Genomic DNA, 22,319 nt, shown 5'->3' with positions numbered 1-22,319 from the left:
GACGCTATAATACTTCCCGACGTCCGCCTTTTTAGGTGTGCATTCGGCCATGACGTTGTTTGAATGGATGACAGTGCTCGACCGCATAAAATTACTCAGATTCAAATGGTTCAAATGGCTCTAAGCACTATGGGACTTAACATCTGAGGTCATCAGTCCCCTAGACTTTTTATTATTATTATGTAGTATTCTGCCTAGTGTCAGGTCCATGTCTTCGTACGGAGAATTTCTGATTCCACTGTTCCCTGTCTTCAGCTTCTTCCTTCAGTCTTTTGTACCTCATTCTATCTTTCATGTCGGTCAGATGTTGTATTCTTCTTCTTCCTCGTTGTACGTTTCCTCTGAGTTTCCCTTCGATGACATCATGTATGAGTCCCTCGTTTCTAAGTACATGTCTCTGAAGAATTGTACGCAGAAAATCTCCTACTGTTCCCAGTACATCGTCATTTTTTATGCGATCTGTCCACTGGATCTTTTCCATTCTCCTCCAGCACCACATTTCAAATCTCTCTAAGTATTTCTTCCTCCCTCTTTCTCATGGTCCATGTCTCTGCTCCATACAGTGCAATTCTCCAAATGTAGCACTTTATCAGTTTTTTCCTCAATGCCAAACTCAACTTGCTGGTCAGCAGAGTCCTCTTCTTGTTGAAAGCAGCTTCGGCCATGGCGATTCTTGCTCTGATTTCGCCGTTTCAGTGGGCATCCTTTATGATAAAACTTCCCAGGTAATTGAACTGATTCATATTTTACAGTTCCCGATTGTCATCAGTTATCTTCAAGTGTTTCACACGATTTGATATGCGCATCACTTTTGATTTATCGATGTTGATTTCCATGCCGTATTTTCTTCACGTTTCCACCAAATTGTTCATCATGTGCTGCAGCTGTCTCTGATTTTTGGCGAGCACTACCAGGTCGTCTACATACTAGATCGTGTTGATGAGACCTCCTCCTACTTTGAAGTTTCCGTATCCTTTCAGCACTTCTCTCGCCAGCATTTCTCCATACAGGTTGAAGAGACTTGGCGACAGACAACATCCTTGTCTCACTCCCCTTCCTATTTCCACACTGTTCGTTTCTCCATCGTTCAGTCGTACCTTTACCCTTTGTCCCAGGCACAAGTTCCTTATAAGTCTCCGATCTCTCCAACTGATTCCTATTTCCTTAAGGATGTTCATCAATATATTCTAATTGACTCTGTCGAAGGCCTTCTGCCAGTCTATAAAACAAGCGAAAACTTCTCCGTTAACGGCCAAAACCCTCTCTGACAATATCCTCATCATGCCAATGCCCCTAGACTTAGAACGACTTAAACCTAACTAACCTAAGGACATCACACACATCCATGCCCGAGGCAGGATTCGAACCTGCGACCGTAGCAGCCAATTAGTCAGGTGAAAGAACTCTTACGGCAACAGGATATCCTGTGAATGGACTGGACTGCCCGTTTCCCCGATTTAAAAGCCATCGAGCACTTGTTGAATGCGGTGGGGAGAAGTATTGTAGTACGTCCACATGCACCAACTACCCTCCAGCAACAGTCAACCACTAGGTCCAGGGGCTGAACTACGTACCACATCAACTCCTTACCAACGTTGTGGTCAGCCTCAGAGCACGTTTCAGAGCAGACTTGCGGTCCATGCTCACCATACAAACTATTTCCAATGTCCACAGTACCATCATAATTCGCGGTGACTTCAGTATAATTACTGTCTTTTAATAAAAGTGTCATTTCTGTTCCTCTCTCTGCTTATCGACTGCAATTACCTTCAGTAGTGTACTCTGGCAGTTCCTTGTATGTGGGTGCCTCAAGTTCCATCGAGCCACGTTACTTGGCAGTGAGACGTAGTGCGAAAGTTATTTTCGTCCTTAACTTCTGAACACCATTCTAAATGCTGGTTAAAATTAAAGTTACGCTACTTGAGACTTTGCAAACGGAGAACTGTTTACCGTACTGGTGCCCAGCTTTATACACCCTTGTCCAAAATTATTTAGCACTGTAGAAAATTTGCACGTGTGTGATATAAACAATAGTAAATAAACCGCTTGCTTTAAAAAGGCCAGAAACAATGATCCCTGTCAAAGCCACCAAAAAACTTGAAATGTAATAAAATTTGTCATATTAATATTTCTGTGTGTACTAATCAGCTAGCTACATTCGATCGTTGTGGAGACTTATCACTTATCAAGTGCCCCTTTTTCCTGTAACAGATATAAAAAAAACTTCACATAAAAGTTCTATGTTTTTTAACGTATGTTACAAACCCCTCTCCCCCCCTCTCACTATTTAGTTTTTCATATCGACATTTCACTATGAACAAAACGGTGATGCTGCTGCGTTATGCCTAAAAGAAACGAACTTCGTTTACAAAAACGAGTGCGCATAAAGCTTTCGCATCAGCAAGGGACGTCACAGCTGGAGAGTTTGGAAATAGGATCACAACAGACAGTGAGGACCGAATGATAGTAAGAGTGTTATTAGAAAATAGGAAGCAAACCTCTTTAGAGCTCGCTGATGACTTGTCTGAAAGTATTAACAAAACAATATCTGCTCGCACCACCCATAGATAACATCAAGAAGCTGATCTACAATGCTGTAAAGCCAGAAGGAAGCTCTCTGACAAGAATAGAAAGGCACTTTATGAGCGATCTCTAAAACACGAAACGTTCGCCGAACTAGATTGGTGAAATATCGAGTATACAGACGAAGCAAATATTCAGACAGGTTTGTCAACTTGATGCTCTAACAAAACATATCAATTTGCGTAAAAAACAAGGTAATTTAAAAATTTATGAAAGAATTCTCTACAATATTTATTCACATTTCAGATTTTTGATACACCGGGTGTGACCTATGTCCGTCGCCGGATGCCCGAGGAATGTAACCCGGAGTGTGTGATACCTACCGTAAGAGACAGCAGAGGGACCGTCATGTTCTACACTACGAGTACTGCAGTAGTGGGACAAGTGGTCATATGTGTAGGCCGCATGGATACAGCAAAGCACACAGCGTCCTAGAATCTGCTTTTCTTCCGTCTTTTACAACCCTTTTTCGCGATACAAACATGGACGGCTTTAAATCCCAGCACGATAACGCAACCTGCCGTCCGCACATTGACTTGGCTTCGGCAAAATAACATGGAGCTGCTACACTTGCCAGCCTGCTCGTCGGGTGTGACCCCCATAGAGCATTTACGAGGTTTATTGAAGAGCAAAGTAAGGGAGCACACAGTTAAGTCAAACGAAAAATTAAAAGTCCATCAGAGCCACGAATGGAACGAAGTAAGTGTCGAAGATTGTAGAAAGCTAAGTTACTCTTCAACAAACGAATTTCTGCTGTAACAAGGGCAAAAGATAGTCCGACAAAATATTGACTTTCTGTTACTAATAAACGTTATAAACTCAAACAAATTATTTATGCTTATTTAATATTCTTTATTTTTCACATTACTCGAAGTTACCTACGGTGCTCAATACTTTTGGCCAAGGGTGCAGGAATGGTGTTCAGTTTGTGCACTGCAGGATTTGCGTTGATAGTAGTGTTACCCTTGCCGTTAGGCATTGGTACTGATAAGACGACGTGGGAATACGCAGAGGTCCTTTTTTTCGAACCGGCGTTGAAGTACACAATTAGAAAACTCGAATTAACTGGCGAATTCGGAAGTGCACCCAAATTGTTGAAGAAGTCATCGTTGCCGTGGCTCAGAATGCTGGATGCAAGGTGCAATCTTCAAGCACAGCACGAACTGTGTCATGACTGCTGAACATTCCACGGACCACCGTTCGTAAAGTGCTGCGATCAGTTGTGAAATGACGAAATATTTGTGAAATGGTAACTCTAGTGCGATTCCAGACTGTCGTGGATGCAGGTGGTCATCACAGTGAGCAACGTTCGTAACCTGGAACGTAAACATGATCGCAATTAACAGATTCTACCCTCTCATGAGGAAATTTAAATATCTCGTTCAATAGTTTATTCGTCATTTCTCTTCCGCGTGTTTTTTTATAAATATTTTCACAAGTTTTCATTCTCCGACGATGACTCGTTTTTCATGTGATCCCTCTCAAGCAGTGATACTTTAGAATGACATTTTCACTATTCAGCGGAGTGTGCGCTGATATGAAACTTCCTGGCAGATTAAAACTGTGTGCTGGACCGAGACTCGAACTCGGGACCTTTGCCTTTCGCGGGCGAGTGCTCTACCAACCGAGCTACCCAAGCACGACTCACGCCCCGTCCTCATAGCTTTACTTCTGCCAGTAACTCGTGTCCTACCTTCCAACCTTTACAGAAGCTCTCCTGCGAATCTTGCAGAACTAGCACTCCTGAAAGAAAGGATATTGCGAAGACATGGCTTAGCTACAGCCTGGGGGATGTTTCCAGAATGAGATTTTCACTCTGCAGTGGATTGGGCGCTAATATGAAACTTCCTGGCAGATTAAAACTGTGTGCTGGACCGAGACTCGAAATCGGGACCTTTGTCTTTCGCGGGCAAGTGCTGTTCCAACTGAGCTACCCAAGCACGACTCACGCCCCGTCCTCACAGCTCTACTTCTGCCAGTACCTCGTCTCCTACCTTCCAACCTTTACAGAAGCTCTGGTACTGGAAGAAGTAAAGCTGTGAGGACGGGGCGTGAGTCGTGCTTGGGTAGCTCAGTTGGTAGAGCACTTGCCCGCGAAAGACGAAGGTCCCGAATTCGAGTCTCGGTCCGGCACACAGTTTCAATCTGCCAGGAAGTTTCAGTGATACTTTAGTTACAATGGTCCTGTAATTTAACCAGTCTACAGAGCAGGTTATAACTCTGAAATTAATGCCCTACTACTATTCCCGTTAGTATGAAGTTTAACACATGATTGAACAACTACACGATCTGTCTAGAGTTAATAAAATATGAGGTAGTAAACAAACTTCCACAGCGCAACGGAACATAAGAAAGGGACGTTTAAAAGAAGACAAACTACAGCAAAGGTTTTCAACTGTCGTAATACAACATATCAGAGTAAATGCCTCTGTCCTTGAAGGAGAGATTCGTGCTATGCAAATATAACGAGACACAGTATGTTCTAAAACCTAACCACAAGGAAATGGTTCATAATGATTCAAAATCACAAAGCATTCACTGCTGCAGCATGTGTCTTGAAGTTCTCTTGAACTTTTATACTGCCTTGTTTGTTTAACAAATTGTGTATAAAATAGGAGATTACTGTGTCTGCGGAAGGGCGGTTTAAGCGGTACTGCTGTTATGGCGAGAAACGGATTAATAGGGCTCGACCGACCGCCTTGTCATCCACCAGCCAATAGCATCAAGTGGGTGTGGCATGTTGGCGTGGGGTGCTGGCACGCCGCACCTCTAGCTGCTCTCGCGTCAGCAGACCTGGCACTGCTATTACTCGGTCAAGCAGCTACTCATCTGGCATCGCGCGGCTGAGTGCTCCCTCTACCAGGACTCCCACCGAGAAAAAGTCCCTGCCAGTACCGGATATCGAACCCAGGTGCTCTGCACGGCAGTCACCCACGCTGCCCACTCAGTTATGGAGGCGGACAGAAAGAAAACCAACGCATTATTAGCTCTGCTGAAGGCAATTCTTTTTAAATACGTTGTTCTAGCCTGAACAAAGACAAGCGAGTACATGCGCATATGAACATAAAAAAATCGAAGAACTGAACCAACTAATTCGAGGGGCAAATAATTTGTGATGAATTTTAAATTAATTTCAGTTATTATTCAAGAAGCTGACACGAAAATTCGTGAGCAGCGAATACAAATGTCCTCCAATGGAGCAGGTGTGTATACAGTTCCACACATACTTAAAACCAGAGAAATAATCCCGTACGCTTTACAAACCCCACAATACTATTTAGATAGTGGCGAAGTTACGTGAAAGGATATCTATATATTCGGATGACTCACTGAAAATTAGATACTGGTTCTCCCATATTCAAACACTGACACGATCTGAACAAGGAATTAATATGACTCGCATGTATACACGATGGAAAACCGTTTCACGCAGCAGGACGTGAAAATAATGCTACATGGAATTAGCCCAAGGCAGCTCAAGCGAGCAACGATCTCACTAATAATGCTCGACGCTTAGTAATGCAGGTCAAACTTAACTCACAGAATAAAATCCTGTGTTTTAAAAACTAGTCAGCAGGTAGTACAATGTAAGCAGCGACCAGCGCAGACCAAAATGGTACTGAAACAGCGGATGACAGACTAAAGGCTGAAATACTGAATGTCAGGTGAGGCGACCGAACTAGAAAATCTGTGCGGAGTAATCTGAATCGCTAACAAGGCTCTGCCCTCGAGTAACAAAAGCTGCGAAAAATATACTATTCGATTTTGATAGGCGGTGTATTTGCTGTAGTGTAGACTAAAGTAAGAGACATATTTTTTTATACGTGCCCATACGGCCGTAAAGGAAAGATACACCATCTTGAAAATATGTGAGTTTAATACACTCCTGGAAATTGAAATAAGAACACCGTGAATTCATTGTCCCAGGAAGGGGAAACTTTATTGACACATTCCTGGGGTCAGATACATCACATGATCACACTGACAGAACCACAGGCACATAGACACAGGCAACAGAGCATGCACAATGTCGGCACTAGTACAGTGTATATCCACCTTTCGCAGCAATGCAGGCTGCTATTCTCCCATGGAGACGATCGTAGAGATGCTGGATGTAGTCCTGTGGAACGGCTTGCCATGCCATTTCCACCTGGCGCCTCAGTTGGACCAGCGTTCGTGCTGGACGTGCAGACCGCGTGAGACGACGCTTCATCCAGTCCCAAACATGCTCAATGGGGAACAGATCCGGAGATCTTGCTGGCCAGGGTAGTTGACTTACACCTTCTAGAGCACGTTGGGTGGCACGGGATACATGCGGACGTGCATTGTCCTGTTGGAACAGCAAGTTCCCTTGCCGGTCTAGGAATGGTAGAACGATGGGTTCGATGACGGTTTGGATGTACCGTGCACTATTCAGTGTCTCCTCGACGATCACCAGTGGTGTACGGCCGGTGTAGGAGATCGCTCCCCACACCATGATGCCGGGTGTTGGCCCTGTGTGCCTCGGTCGTATGCAGTCCTGATTGTGGCGCTCACCTGCACGGCGCCAAACACGCATACGACCATCATTGGTACCAAGGCAGAAGCGACTCTCATCGCTGAAGACGACACGTCTCCATTCGTCCCTCCATTCACGCCTGTCGCGACACCACTGGAGGCGGGCTGCACGATGTTGGGGCGTGAGCGGAAGACGGCCTAACGGTGTGCGGGACCGTAGCCCAGCTTCATGGAGACGGTTGCGAATGGTCCTCGCCGATACCCCAGGAGCAACAGTGTCCCTAATTTGCTGGGAAGTGGCGGTGCGGTCCCCTACGGCACTGTTTAGGATCCTACGGTCTTGGCGTGCATCCGTGCGTCGCTGCGGTCCGGTCCCAGGTCGACGGGCACGTGCACCTTCCGCTGACCACTGGCGACAACATCGATGTACTGTGGAGACCTCACGCCCCACGTGTTGAGAAATTCGGCGGTGCGTCCACCCGGCATCCCGCATGCCCACTATACGCCCTCGCTCAAAGTCCGTCAACTGCACATACGGTTCGCGTCCACGCTGTCGCGGCATGCTACCAGTGTTAAAGACTGCGATGGAGCTCCGTATGCCACGGCAAACTGGCTGACACTGACGGCGGCGGTGCACAAATGCTGCGCAGCTAGCGCCATTCGACGGCCAACACCGCGGTTCCTGGTGTGTCCGCGGTGCCGTGCGTGTGATCATTGCTTGTACAGCCCTCTCGCAGTGTCCGGAGCAAGTATGGTGGGTCTGACACACCGGTGTCAATGTGTTCTTTTTTCCATTTCCAGGAGTGTATGTCTGAATGAATACCGTTCAAAGCGTAACAGATATAAAAAAAAACTTCACATAAAAGTTCTATGTTTTTTAACGTATGTTACAAACCCCTCTCCCCCCCCCCCCCTCTCACTATTTTGTTTTTCATTTCGACATTTTACTATGAACAAAACGTATATTGTCGTTCAGAGCAAATTCAACCGTATTCAATCATATGTGAAGAAGTGGAATTCCAAAGACACATTTGTCAAAAATATGCTAGAAATATCTCTACATCACTGCACTCACGCCGATATTTGCCCCTTCAACGCCAGTTGTCATGTTGGGCTGTTTAATACGTATTTCACAGGTTAATATATTGTAAATATATATTCTACATATATTGTTTTATATATACATTTTTAAACCCGTTTAATTTATTTCAAGTAGTAACCTTTTCAGATTTAATTATGTTACACTTGAAACTGTTTCTACGTTATTGTTGCAACATTATTGCAGATCTGTGCAATAATGACGAAGCGCAGAATTGTTTGGAACAAAAATCATTGAATGCAATTCGATTTTGCGCACCAAACACATCGTATATTTGCAATTTCATGACAGGAGTCATTCTTTGCAATACCACTTCATCATATATATCTGATATATGACTGAATTTGATATTAACGATGTTATGCATTTTGCTGTTAGCCATATGTCGAAATGAAAAACGAAATAATGGGGGAGGGGCTTTTGAAAAAAATGACTTTTTCGACAAATCTGGATGCACCATTATAACGTAAGCTAAAAGTCACATAAATTTTATTTGAATTTTCTTTTGTAACTGTTACCGTTTCAACGGTGTTCATTCATAAATATTAAATTCAGTTTTTTTTTTTTAACGGATGTTTCACCGTCTTAACGCCAGTGTGGTGACGTATAAGAAATTTGTGTATATTATTGCTCCACGCTGCAACATATACAAAGCCGATCAAAATCGAATTATACACGTACGGAGGTTTACTTGTAACTATTACCTGAAGACCTGCTGCTCAGCCAAATATAGACTTCTCTAATACACTAACACACGCACACTAAGATATTTGTGTCATTCCAGTGATTCGCAGCTCGCCTATTGACACACAACAAAAGAGACGTTTATCACAGGTCGCTTTCAGTGTGAACTCCTATTCGAAGGAACCTTCCACCGTTAACGTTAACTGCCGTTGGCAATAACATGCCGCGAATTCGTAGAAGCAATGCTGATTGACTTCAAGCTTGGCAACGGTCAGCTGAACGCTTTACTGTTTACCTGCGCAAATCTGCATTCTGTATCCCGCTACAGCTCGAACCGTTTAGGGGAATTTGATGAGAAGGCTGGTAGATAAGGGTATACTTCGCACGAAAATAACAAACACATTATCGATATATCAGTCTTGGACAGCAAATTACTTACTCAAACATTTGATACAACAATTCAGATGTCCTGTCACATCGAAGGGCGGAGAACTGTATGGGAAGACAACAGATGAACGCTACAATTGTTCATTGCTTCAGCCATAGATAAAATAAGGTGCCACCGTAATCACGTTCAAGTAAGAGAAAACGCGAAAGTGATGAGAACAGCTCGTTTTATTAATATAGTGTAGGAGTAAACGCGCCTACAGCAAGAAAGTTGTTCTTTCTCTCTCTCTCTCTCTCTGTCTAACTGTGTGTGTGTGTGTGTGTGTGTGTGTGTGTGTGTGTGTGTGTTTGTGTGTGTGTGTGTGCGCTGAGGGTGACACATTCCAACACGGAAACACGAAGGGAATTTTCTCAACACGAGATTCACACTGTGAATCATTATTCTCATCTTCCGTGAAATTATTTGAAAATACCTGTCGTCCCACATTGCAGAAAACTGTAATCTAATAACGTTTTTAAACGAACCCGTTTTAGATAAATTAGAGATCATCTTCAGGAATATAGACACTTAATCCTTGTGTTACGTATGTGTGCACTCTTTTCATGTACTTCAGTGCGTTATATAACAACTTGCATGAAGATTACGACTAAGAGTTTAAATGTTGAACTTTATATACTTGTAGACGATAAGTTACCTGCCAGTAACCTCAAAACTTATGAAACTTTCATATCAGCGCACACTCCGCTGCAGAGTGAAAATCTAATTCTCAAAACTTATGTTAAAAACGGTTATTGATATAAATATTTGTTAAGTGTAGCACCTTGATATTTGATAAATATCTCAAAGCTGTAGGTATTCGCCTATTGATCCTTAACTCACGAGGTGTGATCTCTCAGACTTCGCGAAAATTTTCGAACTCGCTCTCCAAGGCCACTTGTGTTGGAATGATTCTATACTCCACGTACCCTCCTTAAATTGTCAAGCCTACGATGTTTTGTTGTCGGTTGTGCTATCGCCTTATGTGTTTATTGATGACACACGTTATTGATAGGTGTTGGAGTCTCCTAGACCGCGCCTCGTGAACTGCGTACCTGTTTTCTTCAGTACGGTACCGTAGAGCTCAAAATGTGTTCGCACGAATGTGTCAGTTTCAACTTTCCCGAGTTTGATGAAATTGTTAGTCTGTCTATGAAGCTAGGTGTCAGTGATATAGTCAAGATTTTACATTAGCCAATGGTCACAGTTTTGCTTTCGAACAAGAGTATCATTCAGAGGAAGAACTTCAGGAAAGCTGTGATAGGGAACTGTATATTTCTTCAATGAAATACTCGAATGTGTTCTGAGTGGTGATAAGAAAAATGTAGTTGCCAGTAATGAATGTCAATTTGACAGATTTTCTTTTTGTACTTATCGGGTGGAATTTTTATACGCAAGTATACACCCTGGAATTTAGTTTCATTTGGAATTTTTTTGCTATAGAGATTGCATAATTTTCCAGAATGTAAAATTCAGTACTGTAACAGTTCATTTATGTGTACTATTTAAAAGAAACACACAAAATTATGTGCTTTTGTGTGATAAGTAGCAAAATGCTGCAGGCATTGTTTATTGCAACGATATTTCACATTTATAATAAGTATTCTGTATTCTATAACATGAAACGTCCCCTTAGAACAATTGTACAAGACTGTGCTTAAACTGACATACAATATTTTTAGCGCAACGCAATCTGACTTTTAATGATCCCTACAAAAGAATGGCCCTGACTAACATTAACCTATACCTTTCACAAATCACTTACCTCACAAAAATCTTCGTTACTCAAGCTACAGCAATACAGCGAGCGCCACTACTGCCAGCTAAATAACAGATTAAAACTACAGAAGGCACTAACTACTAGTAGGCATAGTTAGCAAATGAAAGATTTTAATAGAGAACAAACAATGTATTTACCTTAATAGTCATCACAAGTCATAATATATACAGCAGTTCATGACATCCAGTTTTACAAACTTTCAAAACTCCGCCATCTCTCTCCCCACATCCACCACTGCTGGCGGCTCACCTCCAACTGCGCAACGCTACGCGCTGTTCACATCCAGCTGCCCAACACTACAATGGCAGACAACAATGCAAACTAGCCACAGACTGCACACAGCACAGCCAGTGATTTTCATACAGAGCGCTACGTAACATTGCCAATAAGAAAACATAAACAGCCTACTTACATAGCCCCCATGCTCCCCACAAAAAATTTTACAAATTGTTTTGGGCAGTGGCCAATAATGATTTCATAAAATTTTTCATAATTACAATAACAAAGAAATCAAATGCACACACTTATCAATACAATGTTGGTCAAAGGCTAAAATTTTCTCACAGTCCATAAAGACAGTCCTGATCATTAATCACAGTGAAACTGCCGTTTCTTTTCTCAAAGTCTGAGCAGTAAAAGACAATGCACACGGAAGTAGTGGATTTCCATGCAGTCTTGAAGAAGTAGTGTTGTCCTTCGAACGGAAAGACAGTGCTGACTCTTGACATACTGACAGGTAATGGGCCACAACAGAGCAAACCCACAGCAGAGTCATTCGACATTTTGAAGAATATTGGTAGGTAGGTCATCACAGAGCAGACCCACTGTAGTCCTGGTAGAGATTACGGTATTGGTGGGCCACCAGAGATGCAGACCCACTGCAGTCCTTGTAGAAATAATGTTATTGGTGAGCCATCAGAGAGGCAGACCCACTGTAGTCCTTGTAGAGATAATGATATTGGTGGGCCATCAGAGAGGCAGACCCACTGTAGTCCTTGTAGAGATGGCCAGCAGTCATCGGTTGCGACTGTGCAGGTGCACAATCAGCATTGAAGAGTCTTTCGGATAATAGAGCAAGTCCATAACCACCACTTGTGCACTCACAAAGTTTTTGGAATTGTCCTTAGAACCAGCAATGCTGTTATCCAGTCCCTTGCTGAATTATTAACACACGTGCAAACACTAACAGTCCCTACTTCTCACATATTGTCCATATACTATGACCAACAGAAACGTGTGCAGTGAAATGTAACTTACAAGTTAATAATATGATGAACTGGTGACAATTACAATTTTATAACATGAGAATACAATTACAAAGATACAAAATACATCATTAAAAACATAACAATACAGATAGCATTTGTAGTACAGGCTTTACAAAAGAATCGAAATAACATATACATCAGTGTTACAGGCATTATGATATGAGTACATACATAAAAGATCAGAATAACTTTCGAAACATCAACTTCACACATGAGCATTAAAACAAAACAGAACGAATAATGTTTAAACATCTTTACAAAGTAAATAACATAGTATTAGAAAAATTCTACAACATAACAACATCAGCTAAACACATAAAGACAGGAAAAACACAAATACACAAGGGAACACAAACACATAGTAGGATAACATACGTAAAGGACAGGGTTTCTTTTACTGCAGTATTTTTCGAACAAAACTTTCTTTACTTCTGATCTCCCTTCGTTCTTCATTATTTCCAAAAAGTCCTATCTATACCTGCTTTCTGTACTTTTTTCGTATGACTTCTCAATGCATTTCTTCCAATTCATCACAACTCGTTCTCTTATATAGCCTACCCCATCTTAAGCTAACTTAAATCTACTGAGCTCAGATGCTAAACTAACGAATGAGGCAATGCAGCAGCACAAAACTATTAACACCAACAGCAATGAAAAAAAAAAATGACAATTTGCAAAGCAAGCGACAGTAAATATAAATTACCAAGCAATGCGACATTACAACTAATATGAGCCAATGTGCAGCAACAAGAAAAATAAATCAGTAGTAAAACTAGCTTAACAGAGTAATACAAAGTGAAATTTAGTAGCACTATGCCTGGCAAACAGCAACAGCAAATGAAATAACTTATATCTAAACATGACATAGCTCAAGCAAAAAAAAATTACACTAAAGACAACAGTGCAGACAAGGGAAATGGATATTCACATCTTAATGTCTATGTAATTAAAGTGGTGCACCACAAGAAGTTATTCTACAAAAAAATTACCAAGTAGTTGAAAAGAAAATTCCGTATGCAATTCCTGTGAAGGGAAATGTCTTTGTGCTCCCCCATTTTTGGGAAATGTATTACAAAATTAGTATTTACTGGATCTGTAGACAGAAAATATTTATATTAGTACATCTATGTCCCAAGGTCATGCAGTTCTACTGTATGATTAAATGATGATGGCGTCCTCTTGGGTAAAATATTACGGAGGTAAAATAGTCCCCCATTCGGATCTCCGGGCGGGGACTACTCAGGAGGACGTCGTTATCAGGAGAAAGAAAACTGGCGTTCTACGGATCGGAGCGTGGAATGTAAGATCCCTTAATCGGGCCGGTAGGTTAGAAAATTTAAAAAGGGAAATGGATAGGTTAAAGTTAGATATAGTGGGAATTAGTGAAGTTCGGTGGCAGGAGGAACAAGACTTTTGGTCAGGTAATTACAAGGTTATAAATACAAAATCAAATAGGGGTAATGCAGGAGTAGGTTTAATAATGAATAAAAAATAGGAGTGCGGGTTAGCTACTACAAACAGCATAGTGAACGCATTATTGTGGGCAAGATAGACACAAAGCCCATGCCTACTACAGTAGTACAAGTTTATATGCCAACTACCTCTGCAGATGATGAAGAAATAGATGAAATGTATGACGAGATAAAAGAAATTATTCAGGTAGTGAAGGGAGACGAAAATTTAATAGTCATGGGTGACTGGAATTCGTCAGTAGGAAAAGGGAGAGAAGGAAACATAGTAAGTGAATATGGATTGGAGGGAAGGAATGAAAGAGGAAGCCGCCTTGTAGAATAACTTAATCATAGCCAACACTTGGTTCAAGAATCATAAAAGAAGATTGTATACCTGGAAGAATCCTGGAGATACTAAAAGGTATCAGATAGATTATATAATGGTAAGACAGAGATTTAGGAACCAGGTTTTAAATTGTAAGACATTTCCTGGGGCAGATGTGGATTCTGACCACAATCTATTGGTTATGAACTGCAGATTGAAACTGAAGAAACTGCCAAAAAAGGTGGGAATTTAAGGAGATGGGACCTGGATAAACTGAAAGAACCAGAGGTTGTAGAGAGTTTCAGGGAGAGCATAAGGGAACAATTGACAGGAATGGGGGAAAGAAATACAGTAGAAGAAGAATGGGTAGCTCTGAGGGATGAAGTAGTGAAGGCAGCAGAGGATCAAGTAGGTAAAAAGACGAGGGCTAATAGAAATCCTTGGGTAACAGAAGAAATATTGAATTTAATTGATGAAAGGAGAAAATATAAAAATGCAGTAAATGAAGCAGGCAAAAAGGAATACAAACGTCTCAAAAATGATATCGACAGGAAGTGCAAAATGGCTAAGCAGGGATGGCTAGAGCACAAATGTAAGGATGTAGAGGCTTGTCTCACTAGGGGTAAGATAGATACTGCCTACAGGAAAATTAAAGAGACCTTTGGAGAGAAGAGAACCACTTGTATGAATATCAAGAGCTCAGATGGCAACCCAGTTCTAAGCAAAGAAGGGAAAGCAGAAAGGTGGAAGGAGTATATAGAGGGTTTATACAAGGGCGATGTACTTGAGGACAATATTATGGAAATGGAAGAGGATGTAGATGAAGACGAAATGGGAGATAAGATACTGCGTGAAGAGTTTGACAGAGCACTGAAAGACCTGAGTCGAAACATGGCCCCAGGAGTTGACAACATTCCATTTGAACTACTGATGGCCTCGGGAGAGCCAGTCATGACCAAACTCTACCATCTGGTGAGCAAGATGTATGAGACAGGCGAAATACCCTCAGACTTCAAGAAGAATATAATAATTGCAATCCCAAAGAAAGCAGGTGTTGACAGATGTGAAAATTACCGAACTATCAGTTTAATAAGCCACAGCTGCAAAATACTAACACGAATTCTTTACAGACAAATGGAAAAACTGGTAGAAGCCGACCTCGGGGAAGATCAGTTTAGATTCCGTAGAAATGTTGGAACACGTGAGGCAATACTGACCTTATGACTTATCTTAGAAGAAAGATTAAGAAAAGGCAAACCTACGTTTCTAGCATTTGTAGACTTAGAGAAAGCTTTTGACAATGTTAACTGGAATACTCTCTTTCAAATTCTGAAGGTGGCAGGGGTAAAATACAGGGAGCGAAAGGCTATTTACAGTTTGTACAGAAACCAGATGGCAGTTATAAGAGTCGAGGGGCATGAAAGGGAAGCAGTGGTTGGGAAAGGAGTAAGACAGGGTTGTAGCCTCTCCCCAATGTTATTCAATCTGTATATTGAGAAAGCAGTAAAGGAAACAAAAGAAAAATTCGGAGTAGGTATTAAAATTCATGGAGAAGAAGTAAAAACTTTGAGGTTCGCCGATGACATTGTGATTCTGTCAGAGACAGCAAAGGACTTGGAAGAGCAGTTGAACGGAATGGACAGTGTCTTGAAAGGAGGATATAAGATGAACATTAACAAAAGCAAAACGAGGATATGGAATGTAGTCAAATTAAGTCGGGTGATGCTGAGGGAATTAGATTAGGAAATGAGACACTTAAAGTAGTAAAGGACTTTTGCTATTTGGGGAGAAAAATAACTGATGATGGTCGAAGTAGAGAGGGTATAAAATGTAGACTGGCAATGGCAAGTAAAGCGTTTCTGCAGAAGAGAAATTTGTTAACATCGAGTATAGATTTAAGTGTAAGGAAGTCGTTTCTGAAAGTATTTGTATGGAGTGTAGCCATGTATGGAAGTGAAACATGGACGATAACTAGTTTGGACAAGAAGAGAATAGAAGCTTACGAAATGTAGTGCTACAGAAGAATGCTGAAGATAAGGTGGGTAGATCATGTAACTAATGAGGAGGTATTGAATAGGATTGGGGAGAAGAGAAGTTTGTGGCACAACTTGACTAGAAGAAGGGATCAGTTGGTTGGACATATTTTGAGGCATCAAGGGATCACAAATTTAGCATTGGAGGGCAGTGTGGAGGGTAAAAATCGTAGAGGGAGACCAAGAGATGAATACACTAAGCAGATTCAGAAGGATGTAGGTTGCAGTAGGTACTGGGAGATGAAGAAGCTTGCACAGGATAGAGTAGCATAGAGAGCTGCATCAAACCATTCTCAGGACTGAAGACCACAACAACAACAACAACATCTATAAAATTCTATTTTAACCAATGCTGCAGTGCAGCTAGAAACTAGATATTAAAAAAAATGAAATATGTTCAAAGGAAGGCATGAAACATCATTCATTAGCCATATGGCATTTCATAAGGTAGTAAAAAAATCTCTCAACTCTCGTAGAAAGATACTTGTCATAATCAGGTGTGCAGATGTAAGAATGTTTCCAAGTAATGAGCGTGTCGTATTTGCGATGCTGTCGACAAAGAAATGTCAATAGCGAGGATAATGGCCTCCCTTTTTCTTTTTCTACCTGTGCCTCTGAAAAGGCACCACTAATGGCTTTTTCTCCAGGCGTCTGATACAGCTGGGTGCCCACGACGCATTACGTGCAGGTGGTCACCTAACTTTCTTACGGAAATATTTACGACAGCAGTTTCTGCTACAGTGACAGTCTCATATAAAAATATTTCACAGATCAAGAAATTATGTTGCAAATGTGTAGAAACAAAATCCTATAAATATAACAGTGTCCAAAAAATTTTCGCCGGCATTGTGATACATTCACGCATATAGACACACATTTCATAACTCTTAAAGTACGTTTCTTGGTTTCCAACATCCTTTTCCACAAATCAGAGTCCCTAAACACTACTCATTATTCATATACGTATTCGTCGACACTTCTTCAATATTTCATCATAATAAATACGTAGCATAGTCAAATTTCTCATATACAGTAGCATCATCTTATTGATCATAAACATACCTAAACAGCATAACACACATCGCTGTCGTAAAAATAACATCATAACACCTCAGTAAAATCTCAAAATCGTCGTAGCTTACACCAATAATTTCAATACATAAAAAATATTCTCTGCTCATTTCAACAGTGTCATCTAACTCAAATGTACTTTAAAATCATGCTCCCTTACCAAATACATCATTCAACGCTCTCATAGTATCACAATGGTTCCGAAAAAATATGAACAGTTCACAAAGTACAGACAAAATACAAATTCGTAAGTGTGAAGTAATCCAACTCTGTAATTGCGTAAACATGTGTCACTGGTGTAGTAAAAAAAATGTTTATCTCTCAGTTAAATGATCAGATAGCTGTGTAATTTGTGTGTTAGAGGAATATGGTACCGATGTGTAAAGTTGTATAAGCAAATACCATATTAGCTAGGGCTCGTTGTGCTTGCCAAACACATGATACACAAAGTAAGCGTGTACCCCCCTGAGGATTAATGTAATTATACCCTCAGGTGTTACAGATTACAAGAATGGAATGAAATGTATTACGGAAAATCTTTGTATCATTGTACTTCAAATATCTTTAAAAATAAATGATTTAAGTACAAAATTAATCACTCAAATACGTGTCCTGTAGCGCTAAATGTGCATCTTGCTGTAAGATAATCTCTATGGAAGCGTTGTAGTTATTGTCCTCCGAAAGCTAAGTTGTGCAGAAGTCAATGTACTTACCTCATGATACACAAAAGTGAAATGCTTTGCGTATAGATATCTTAGTTATTACGCTTATTGTTGTGATGAAGAAAGTACTGTGCTGTAACGTATTGTTGTGCTATGAAAGAGGCTGTCTCATTGTAGCTATACCACAAAAGTTACTACTAAAACATGTTTTACTTTCCAGAATAATTCAGAAAAACTGTGCAGATATAAAACAGAAACACCGCAAAAGCAACATAGTAAATTGTCACTCATTAGTAGTGTCGTGATAAAATCGTGTAGCTGTCACATAAACTAACCACTGTGTCATCTGGTATATCACAGAAAGTACTTTAAATCCAGAATGTTTCTTTCAAGTAACCAAAATGTTGCATTAAAATCTCATTAGCAGTACTGGTAAATGTTCTAAGTATGTAAGCCTGATAGTCATTACGTAATCGTGCAACTAACAAGCAAGAATGTACAAATACAACACTGTGTCATCTGTTCACTATAACAATGCATTCGTAATTTCTGTTTAAAAATGTTCCCTAGGTTCTAGACTGGATATTTAACTTCAAACATTGTTGCATGTTAACAGTTTCTTAAGTCTGACAAAGCATACTAGAAATGTGAAGTAAAAAGTTTTATGGCAAAGACAAAGTTAAGGTGTAAACCTTTACTCTTCCTAGTACGCAGAGGTTCAACTTGAACGGAATTATCATGCGGTATATGTCGGTGAGGAATGCTAAAAATTTTCTCAAGCTTAGCGTCTATGTTATTTTTCTCTGAGCCAGCTGGCGCACGCGGCTGCCTGCGGTGCGAGTCATTGTCTGTTCCTTTGTTGGCGCGCATCGTTATTGGTATTAGGAGACCTAGTTTCTTCAAATTCACGTTGTCGAAAGTGCCCTGCTCTGTTTGAGTCCCGCCAGTTCTGATGCAGTTCAGGTCTGTCGTTACGATTATCTCGTCTGTCGTCACGTCGGTAGATTTCATAATTTCTTTCTTGTCGGTCATGTGGTGGAGAATTTCTTCCTGAATCATAACTGCGCGCTGAACTGTTGCGTCTGAAGTTATTCTGTCTCCCTTGATAATAATTGTTTTGGTTCCCATATTGTCTAAGGTAATATCTGTCATATTCATTACTACGGAAATGCGATTTTTCTCTGTAACTATTATTACTCTGTCATATGGGTGGTGTCTGTTTTGGTCACGATTTGCGTTGTAAGAATAGACTTGCCTTGTCCAGTTATTGTTTCTGTCGTCACAGAATTGCGACAGATGTGACCTGTAGTGATTGTTTTCCTGTTTTCGCATCCCGCAACTGTCTGTGTGAATTTCCAATTCTTGTAAGAATCCCTGAAAAGCTTCAATGTCGTCTTTGCAACGTCCTGCTAAAATAATATGTCGTAAATGTTCAGGCAGTTTGATTAAGCAAATGCGGATGAATTCTGAGGGGCTGTATGGGTTTGAAAGATGCTGATTCTTATGCAACATGTCTTCAAAATATTTCATAAGACTGGAAAATTCAGATTGTTCGAAACGTTTCATCATTATGATACTATGTTTTACTCGGTCTTGTGTAGCTTGAGACCAATACGCTGAGAGGAAGGCATGATAAAATTCTCCTTCACTGTGACAATCGTGAATGACCGATCGCATTCTTACAGCTGGTTCATTCTCCAAGTACACACATAAATTCTAACCTGTGCTCCAATGCCCAGTTGGGAGGAAAACAATGAGAAAAATGATGTCGTTGTCAGAATTCTTAAATGTTTTGAATTTACGTGTAGTAATGAACAGCTTATAGTCGAAATCATCGTGTTGGCGAGTCGCACATCGCTCATTGTTACTTCGTTTCGGCGGTTCCATCTCAAAATCCAATGCGCCTTGCCAATTTCTTTCATAATTTCCGAAGTGTCCTGTGTTATTATTTTGTGGTTGTTCCGTATTTCTATGTCCCTCTTCCCGTACTGGAGCGCGAGTGTCCTCTGAAATATGTAATTCTTGTATTACCTGCGTCAACTGATCTTGTACTTCCCGGATTTCTCTTTTGTACTGTGTATTGATTTGATTTTGATTTTGTTTGAATTTTCTAATTTGTTCATACTCTTCTGTGTCAGTGAAGGCTACAGGTCTTGTGTCATTCAGATCATCATCTACCTTTGTAGATAAGTTAGTGACCTGATCCGAAAGTTTGGCTACTTTCTCCGATAGTGAACACATTTCCTCAGTGTGTTTTTCTGAACCAAGTTTCAGAGTGTCCATTTGTGTTGAAATCGAATATACTGTGTCCTTTAAGTTTTCCTGAGTTTTTGCAAGTTGCGTAACCGAATCGGTAGATGCAACTGAGTCAATTTTAGCCCACAAGGTCTCATGATTTTCATGAACAATGGTTTGCAGTTCTTTTATGGCTGCTTCGTTATTCTGTAATGCATTTTCATGCCGCGAAAAAATAGGTTGAAAATGCTCACAAATTTGTGTTTTTACATGTAACTCAGTAGTTAAATCTTCACGTGTTTGTTCAAGTGTGGTGTCTAACTTTTGAAGATTTTGTTCCATTGTGTCTAACTTTTTAAGATTTTGTTCCACTGTGTCTAACTTTTTAAGATTTTGTTCCACTATGTCTAACTTTTGCTGTGTTTGTCTCTGGTGTTGTTCCATTGTGTCTAACTTTTGAAGATTTTGTTCCATTGTGTCTAACTTTTGAAGATTTTGTCCCATTTGTCTCTGATTTTGTTCCATTTGTTGCATTAATTGCAATAATAATGTATTAGTGTCTAGAATCTGTTTCTCTATGCGTTTTAGCTGTGCGTTTTCACCGGCAACATTCAAATTTTGTCAAGCAGAAAATGTGTCTTGACTCATTTGAGAAAACGGTGAGGACCCAAAACCTAAGTCTACACTATTTGCAGTATTGTGTTCTGTCATTTCGGATTCCTGAGGCGAGCTGTTGCCGACCGATCGATCGATAATGCTTCCCTGTTCACTACCTGTTTCACTGTCTACACCATTATTTGCCGCCCGCTCCATTTCCCTATGCACAATTACCAAATTGCTACTTCGAACGTCTGTTAATTCACTACACAGTGGTGCTGATCAGCTACGCTGTCGTCACTATTATTTCTCAGTTTACTTTGGAGCCTAGTGTTACGTTTTTCACACGCCATTATTGTCACAATATTTCACACGATAACACAGAAAAGCACAATGTGAAGAGCAAAAATAAGAGAACACATTAACATAGCACTGAAAATGATATCTAGTTAATTGCAAGCGCAGCTGTGAAATACTTGGTGCAAATATACATGCATGCCACAACTGTTTTACTGTACAACAATGAAAGATTGCGACTACAAAGGAGATTCTCTGTACAATTACGCGCTAGCAATAAACAATAGCTGCACTAATTACACAAACTACAAGAAGAAATCCAGTGAGGTATCCTCGGCTAAGGGTCGACATATGAAACGTCCCCTTAGAACAATTGTACAAGACTGTGCTTAAACTGACATACAATATTTTTAGCGCAACGCAATCTGACTTTTAATAATCCCTACAAAAGAATTGCCCTGACTAACATTAACCTATACCTTTCACAAATCACTTACCTCACAAAAATCTTCGTTACTCAAGCTACAGCAATACAGCGAGCGCCACTACTGCCAGCTAAATAACAGATTCAAACTACAGAAGGCACTAACTACCAGTAGGCGTAGTTAGCAAATGAAAGATTTTAATAGAGAACAAACAATGTATTTACCTTAATAGTCATCAAAAGTCATAATATATACAGCAGTTCATGGCATCCATTTTTACAAACTTTCAAAACTCGGCCATCTCTCTCCCCACATCCTCCACTGCTGGCGGCTCACCTCCAACTGCGCAACGCTACGCGCTGTTCACATCCAGCTGCCCAACACTACAATGGCAGACAACAATGCAAACTAGCCACAGACTGCTCACAGCACAGCCAGTGATTTTCATACAGAGCGCTACGTAACATTGCCAATGAGAAAACATAAACAGCCTACTTACAAACACTTATTTCCAAAATTCTCTGTTACCTAAGGAAACTATTCCTTGCCATCCAGTCAAGAAGCTTAAATATTTTATAGTTGTATGAAACAAAGAAAGCACTATTACAAGGGCTGCTCGGAAAGTAAAGTGCGATCGGTCGCGAAATGAAAACCACAGTGACACTCAAACGTTTCTTATACACAATAGTTAGCCACACCTTCGAGTTACCTCCATCTTAGACATCTGCCGTAGCGTTGTACAAACTTTCCAATGTCCTCGTCACAGAAAGCAGTCGCCTGTGCTCTCCGCCAATTCTCTACGCTGGAGAGCCTTCCGTTGTTTTTGCCAAAAGGTTGTCTTCGCAACCAGCGGTTTATGTGAGCAGAGATGAACATCGGAGAGAGTGA

The sequence above is a fragment of the Schistocerca cancellata genome, chromosome 7 (assembly GCF_023864275.1).
Source record: "Schistocerca cancellata isolate TAMUIC-IGC-003103 chromosome 7, iqSchCanc2.1, whole genome shotgun sequence".
Lineage (NCBI taxonomy): Eukaryota > Metazoa > Arthropoda > Insecta > Orthoptera > Acrididae > Schistocerca > Schistocerca cancellata.
Note: the sequence above shows the minus strand (reverse complement) of the source record.